This window comes from Carlito syrichta, unplaced genomic scaffold (genome assembly GCF_000164805.1).
Source record: "Carlito syrichta isolate Samal-C Ts95f unplaced genomic scaffold, Tarsius_syrichta-2.0.1 Scaffold301537, whole genome shotgun sequence".
NCBI lineage: Eukaryota > Metazoa > Chordata > Mammalia > Primates > Tarsiidae > Carlito > Carlito syrichta.
Genome location: NW_007245633.1, coordinates 86,412 through 94,270, shown reverse-complemented (window position 1 = coordinate 94,270; position 7,859 = coordinate 86,412). Strand labels below are relative to the sequence as shown.

The following is a 7,859-nucleotide window of genomic DNA, read 5'->3' as shown; positions in this document are numbered from 1 at the left end:
AAAAGGTAAATTATACCTTAACAAAGCTATTTACAAATAATATAAAAAGGAAAAAATATGGACTAATACCTGTGAAGCACCTAGCCCAATGGTAGCCTATGGTATGTATACAATGAAGGAAGCCAGAACTCTAGCACCAGGTTTGCCAAGATTTCAGCGAACTCCTTCCTCCACCATGACTTGTTGAGTTTTGCATGAGTGAGAAATTAATTTAGGTTGCTGTGATTTTAGCATCTATATGTTACCACAGACAATATAGTTCCTGCCTGCAAAAAAAAATAAAATGCAGGCTCATTGGGGAGACAAGACCCATACATAAAATAATTAGACATTGAAATAAGCCACGTTAAGATTAAATGTCAAAAAGAGTCATGCAGATGGCTGTTGGTCTGGACTTCAGAGGAAATAAGGTTGCTATATTAGGGAAGGCGCCCTTAGCTGGGCCTTGAAGAATGGGAACGAAATCAGACGGAAAAGAAGAGGTAGAAGGATGTTCCAGGAAGGAAAAGTAAGATAAGCACAATCACAAAAAATGTCAATCATGGTCACTCAAGGAGCTACAGGGAAAGAGTTTGGGTTTTGGAGGTAGACATGGGTTCAGATTCTGACTCCACCACTTGCAAACTGAGTGACCTTGAACAAGTAACTGAATTTCTGAGACCCAATGGCATTAATTATAAGGTGATGGAAGCACCTATCTTTCAGAATTAATGTTTGTATTGAGCTATTCCACATAAATCTTTTAGTGGATGTCAGGCTTATAGAAGGTATTTAATAAACACAAATTTCCTTTCCTCTTATGTCCTCAAAGAGGTGATAATTTAGTTATGGAAGAAATACATACTGGGAATGATCTCTAAAAAAACAGTAACAGGCTAAAATCAAATTAATGATACAGATAGTCAGACATTTTTACTCACTTGAAAATCTGGTTTATCTCCCAGTGCCTTCTGTATTTCTCTGTGACAATACTCATGTTAGTTTTTGAAAAATCAACTTAATTGTGATATAAGTTACATGTAACATACTGCACCCATTTGATGTGTACAATTCCATGAGCTTTGACAAATGTATACACCACCGCAATCAAGATACAGAACGTTCCTATATCATTCACAAAATTTCTTTCATGTCCCTTTGCAGTCTGCCCTCCCTTTTACACCCAGCCACAGGCCATTCTCCTGTGTTTTCTGTGACTGTTGGTTGCTTTGCTCTTTCCAGAGTTTCAGATAAGTGGAAACATACTATAAGTGTTCTTTTGTGCCTGGCTATTTTTACATGGCATAACATTTGAGATTTAATCCATGTTGTTGTGTTTTAGTAGTACATCCCATGTTATAGATAAGCAGTATATGCCATTGTGTGAATATACTACAATTTGTTTATCCATTTATTGACTGATGGAAATTTGGATTGTTTTAGTTTCTAGTATTATGGATAAAACTACTATAAGCATTTGAGTACAGTCTTTGTTAAATATGTATTTTCGGCTGGGCGCAGTGGCTCAAGCCTGTAATCCCAGTACTTTGGGAGGCCAAGGTGAGAGGATTGCCTGAGTCCAGGGGTTCAAGAGCAGCCTGGGAAACTTGGTGAGACCTCATCTCTACAATAAATCAAAAAATTAACTGGGCGTGGTGATGCGTGCCTCTAGTTCCAGCTACTTGGAAGACTGAGGCGGAAGGATCACCTGAGCCCAGCAGGTTGAGGCTGTGGTGGCTGTGATCGTGCCACTGCACTCCAGCCTGGGTGACACAGTAAGACTCCAACTCAAAAAAAAAAAAAAAATTGGGCAAATACCGAGGAGTGGAATTGCTATGACATATAGCATGGTTCACTTTATAAGAAACTGCCAAACTTTCCCAAAGTGGTTGTATCATTTTACATTCTCACCAGTAGCATATGAGGGTCCCAATTTCTTTACATCCTCATCAAACAAGGTATTTTTGGTCACTTTAATTTTAGTCATTGTAGTGGATTTGCAGTGGGTAGTATGTCATTTTTTAATGGCCAAATAGCATTTTATTGTGCATATATACCATATTTTATTTATCCACTTGTTCATTGATGAACGCTTACACTAATTCCGTATCTTTGCTATTGTGAATAGTGCTGCAGTAAACATGTGAGTGCAGGTATCCCTTTAATATACTGATTTCTTTTTGATTTAAGTTTTAAATTTTAGATTCAGGGGTACATGTGCATGTTTGCCGCATAGGCATATTGCATAATGGTGGGAATCGGGCTTCCAGTGTCCCCATACCCCAAACATTGCACCTGATAGGTGGTTTTTGAAATCTCACCTCCCTCCCTACTTCCCCGCTTTTGGTGTCCCCAGTGTTCATTTCCATTTTTATGTTCATGAGGACACATTGTTTAGCTTCCACAAATAACTGAGAACATGCAGAGTTTGGTTTTCTACCTTTGAATTAGTTCGCTTAGGATAATGGCCCATACATGTTGCTGCAAAGGACATGATTTTGGCTCTTTTTTATGGCTATATAGTATTCCATGATGTATATATGCCACATTTTCTTTATCTAGTCAACTGTTAATGGACACTTAGGTTGGTTCCATGGCTTCACTATCATGAATAGTGCTGTGAAGAATATACAAGTGCAGGTGTCTTTTTAATATAATAATTTATTTTCCTTTGGGTAGATACCCAGTAGTGGGATTGCTGAGTCAAATGGCAACAAATGGTAAGCTCTATTTTTCGTTCTTTGAGAAATCTTCATACTGCTTCCCAAAGACATTGAACTAGTCACATTCCCACCAACAATGTATGAGCATTCTCTTTTCTCCATATCCACATCAATATCGGTTGTTCTTTTTATTCTGACTGGTATAAGATAATATCTCTTTGTGGTTTTAACTTGCATTTCTCGAATGATTAGTAATGTTGAGCACTTTTTCATGTTTGCTGGTTGCTTATACATCTTCTTTTGAGAAGTGTTTGTTCATGTCCTTTGCCCATTTTTTAATGGGACTGTTTTTTGTTTGTTTGTGGGTTTTTTTTTTTTTTTTTTCTTCAGTGCTTGAGGTGTTTGAGTTCCTTGTAGATTTTGGATTTTGGATACTAGTCCTTTTTCTTTCTTTTTTTTTTTGATAACTATATTTTCTTTTTTTAAATGATGTTTAAATGATTTATGAATGGTTAGCTTTTTTTTTAGAGAAATTAATCCTCTAGATAATTGAATTCTATATGAATTCTATACATACAAAGTACAGATTCTTCATTTAGCTTTGATTTACTTCTTAGTAGTCTTCATCTTTCTGACCATCCACCGTCTTTTAAACCTTTTGGTTTTCTGTTTTTTCTGGGTTATTCAAGCACTATTCAAAAACTGGACTGCAGCCTTTTTCACTGGTAACCTCTTGTTAGCAAGAGACAGGAACTTATTACAGCAGTTCTGTTGGTTCCTGGACCATACAAAGAATCACGTGGGAAGGTCTGGGCCGCCTGTGGCCTCGAGTCTCTCAGATCTTGGTCTTTTAGCCTGACAGCCAAGCAGCTTCTATTCTGGCTGACAGGCTGTACTTTTTGAACTTTAACTTTCTCGGGGTCACTTCCTTTTTCACAGTCTTCATTTTTCTTTTGCAAATTAACTTCTCTGGCCTTGGCTGGTGATTTCTTTATGTCAGTCTGTGCCGCTGTAGTTAACGTCGCTAAAATACCGTCTGGAAGAAGTTTTCTTTCCTTTCGCCCCATGAACAGCTCTTCGCCTTGCTTCCTCTCCTCCCCCAGAAGCGCTCTCTCCCGGCGGACGGCCTGCCGCGCCCGCCGTCCTCCTTTCCGCTGCCGCCTGGGCGCCGGCGAAGGTCCGCTGCTCCCGGGCCTCGTCTAACTCAGCGTCCCCGTCCTCGTCTTCCTCCGCCCCTCGGCGGCCGCGCCGCTGCTCGGCTGTCCCAGCGCCGACCGTGCCCCGCCTCCTCTTCCGAAGCCGGCTGGCCCTCGTCGCCCAGTGCCTCCGCCGACGCGGGGCGAGGGACCCGACCCAGACCGTCTGACCTCTGACCCTAGCCCTTTTCCTAAGGCACGCTTTAAAAGCCTTTTCGCTTGTTCTGTGGGCTTTCTGTTCACTCCGTCGATGATCGCTTTTGCTGTGCACGTGCTTTTTGGTTTCATTCAGGCCCATTTGTTTTGTCACATTCGTTTTCGATGTCTTCATCATACATGATGTGACTGTGCCGATGTTCAGGAGAGCGCTTCCTCTTTTTTTTTTTTTTCTAGCGTTTTTATAGTTTCGGGTCTTAAGTCTTTAATGTATCTTGAGTTAGTTTTTGTATATGATGAGAGGTGGGGTCCAGTTTCATTCTTCTGCATATTGCTAGCCAGTTTCTCCAATGCCATTCTGTGTGTGTGTGTGTGTGTGTGTGTGTGTGTGTGTGTGTGTGTGTGCGTGTGCACACATCAGGGTCTCACTTTGTTGCCCATGCTGGTGTACAGTGGCACGATCACGACTCACCACAGCCTGGACCTCCCCAGCACCATTTATTAGATGGGTATCCTTTCCCCATTGTTTATTTTTGTTAGCTTTGCTGAAGATCAATTGATTGCAGGTAGGTGGGTTATTCCTGTGTTCTCTGTTCTGTTCCATTGCTCCATGTCTATTTTTGTACTAGTACCATGCAGTTTGGATTACTATAACCCTGCAGTATAATTTGAGGCCAAGCAATGTCATGCCTCCACATTTGTTCTTTGAACTTAGGACTGCTGCTTTGGCTATTTGGGCTCTTTTTTTGGTTCCATATGAACTTTAGAATTTTTTTTCTAGTTCTTTGAAAAATGGTGTTGGTAATTTGATAGGGATTGCACTGAATCTGTCGTGATTTTATTTTATATTTTCCTGAGGACTAATGATATTGGGCTTATTGGTCATTTGCGTATTTTCTTTTGTAAAGTATCTGTTCAGATCTTTTGTCTACGTAAATTTTTGGCTCTGTAGTCTTAATCATTCTTAAATATCAGTCTTACATACAAAACTGTGAACTCCATGAGTTACTGCATCCCTAGGCCCTGCCACAACTCCTGGTAAGGAATAGCGATTCAATAATTATTTGTTGAATGATTGACTTGACTGATGTATGTGTAGTTTTATTAGAAGAAGTGAAGTATCTCTGCTAACCTGTTTGTTTCTTTGAGAACTGGAAGAATCACTGACTCATAACTATTTCTGGTAAACTGGTATCCAGTTCCTTTGGGTGCTCGTCTGAAAAATCCAAGTTTGAAACAAGAGAGAGCAGTCATAATTGCCAAATGTATATTAAGTTCCCCCAGGTTGAAGGCACTGTCCTAGGTGTTTGGGCGTAACACTTGATTCCTGTACTTGGGGAACTTATGGTCTATTTGAAGACACTAGGCATATGGATCTACTCAAGGCCTTACTCAGGAGTCAAATCAGAGGGCAGTGATTTCCAACTCTTGAGTCTGGGAAATCCAGAGGAGGAAAAGATAACATCTTGCTTGGGGAATTTGGAAATGCTTCGTGCAAGAGGTGACATGAATGAGTCTGGAAGATAGAAAGGATTGGGATGTTTTAAGATGGAAGAAAAAGGAAGAATAGCACAGGTTGGAAGAGGGAATGAGATAGCATGAGGAAAAGCAGAGGAGGAAAGGGTCAGCAAATGACCTGTATCTCAGTTTGAAATAAGACTGGAGAGTAGGTTGGGGCATTGTGGTATGAACATTCAACGTACTTGCACCCCTTGGTTCCTGAGAAGAATTGCCCTAGAATGGAAAAAAGCTTTTGGGAGGAAACCCCATGACACAAATTCTCTCTTATTTCTTCTAGTTAGCAGTAAGTAGTAAAGTTTCTCTTCAAGACAAAACTAGACAGATTATGTCCTCAACTCTGAGCTACTGTAACACCCTGTGTATTCTCAGCATTCACTGTGCTTGTGATCTACTTGGTTTTAGGCTTTTGCACCTGCTAAGTTGTAAGCTGGATGAGGGCAGGAAACATGTTGTTTTTGCTGAGTATTTTCAGGGCACCTGTTTTTTTAATGGACAAATGAAAAATGAAATTGATTTCTGAGTCTGAGAATCTTTGCAATGAAATATTTGTGAATTTCTACAGGTGTTATAATAGTAAGTTACTCAACTGATTGAAATGTTTAAATTTTTTTTCAACTCTGGATTTTATTTCAGTACTGAATTTTTTGGCAAGAGTCTTTTCTTTCTGTAATAATAAGAGCTATTATTAATAAAGGCACTTACTGTATGTCAGACATTGCGTTAAAATGTTTTCTACACAAGGTGAGAAAACTGATGTCAAGAGAACCTGAATTATTTGCCCATAGTTCATAGTAAGTGCCAGTGTGGGTCTGGATTCAGCAAGGTTTTGTCTACCTTTGAGATTGCTGAGATGAGAGATATTCTAAGTTAGGTATTATTCTAAATATGTACTAAATTAGGTAGGCTGGGGTGCTAGCATGGATTGGTTGTAGTGGATGTCCATTCTAACTTTGCACGTCCTTGTTTTGTCATTTTTGTTTCACCTTAAAAACTCGATAGGAAATCTCTGCTATTAAAAACAAAAAGTAAGCAGGAATTAATGAGGATTCTTCTTTGTGTATTAATTGTAGGGAAATATGATTTTGGAAATAGGGCTGGGTATATCCCTTGAAGTCGGTCTTTAGGCTGAAGTTTAAACACTTAAGTAACTTCTTCTCCATATTTTCAGTTGACTTGAGGAGACATTTTTCTAAGTGTTTTGCAGACAAAGTCTGTGTATTTCCATGCATACACATGCCCTAGCATGCTTCTTTAAAACAAATAGTTTGGGTAGTGTAAAAAACATATTAATAGTAAGCCATTGCACTTGGCACATATCCTATGAGCCTCTGAGCAAAATTCCTAAAATTCATTTAGTGGGCATTCACTTAGAATTTTCTGAAGAACAATTTCTCTGTAAATTATTAACTTTTTATTGCCACATTTCCCAGATTCAATTAGATTGACATTTAGTGTCATTTCTCAAACAGAGATAATCATCCTGATTATGCTTTGAAGAAAGAACTTGGGTGTTATATACCTTTTAGGCCTTTAATTTATCTTATTTATTTGGCAGGTATGTGTGTGTGTGCCAGGGCAGAGAGAAGTCGAAAAGGATGACATTTGATGGAAATTGATAAGTTGAGAATCCTTCAATACTGAGTTTATAGCATTGGATTTTCTCTGCCGAGGGCCTATCAGAGAGCCACGGAAATATGCAGGCTAAAGAGAGTGGATTCCTTAAGTGGCTTCTGAATACAACATTTATTTCTAGCCAGGAAAGTTTAGCAAACCATGTCCAGTGCTGTTGACAAGTAGCACAAACCGAGTGACAACCCCAAGCTTTTGATGTGTTGGCTAAGGTAGCTTTGGAACGTACTGCTTTACTGTCTCACCACAGTATGTGGTCGAGTCCAAAGGGGTAGCAATGGCCACACCAAACCCCCTTGCTATGGTAGCAGCTACTTCAAACATAGTCTCGTGAATAAGAGCTCATTTGACCCTTGACCAGAACCAGTCTCTAAATTGGCAGACAGAGAATCGGAGTAATTTGTATCATTTCAATTAGTTACTCGCTGCATAACGGAGAGGTCATGACTTTCTGCCGTGATTACTGCCCATGGCAACCAAGCTTGAATGTACCATCAGTTTCCAAATACTTTCACTTAATAAATGTAAGTTCATAAACAAGGCTCAATTGTTGGGAGTGCACAACAAAGTGAATTATCCACTCTGCAACTGAACGAGCGGAAGATGACATAACTTTGTCGGCAAGATCCTTTCAATTTTTTTTAAAGAGAAAAGCTGATAAATGGGGTTAATAACATTGGCTGAATGAGCAGTATTGATCTTCGGCTATGTAAAA

The 7,859-nt window shown here is 39.5% G+C and overlaps 1 pseudogene; it reads right to left on the bottom strand.

The window, feature by feature from the left end:
- Positions 1-3,248: 3,248 nt before the first annotated feature.
- LOC103257091 lies at positions 3,249-7,468 on the bottom strand (annotated as a pseudogene).
- Between the last annotated feature and the right edge of the window lie 391 nt (positions 7,469-7,859).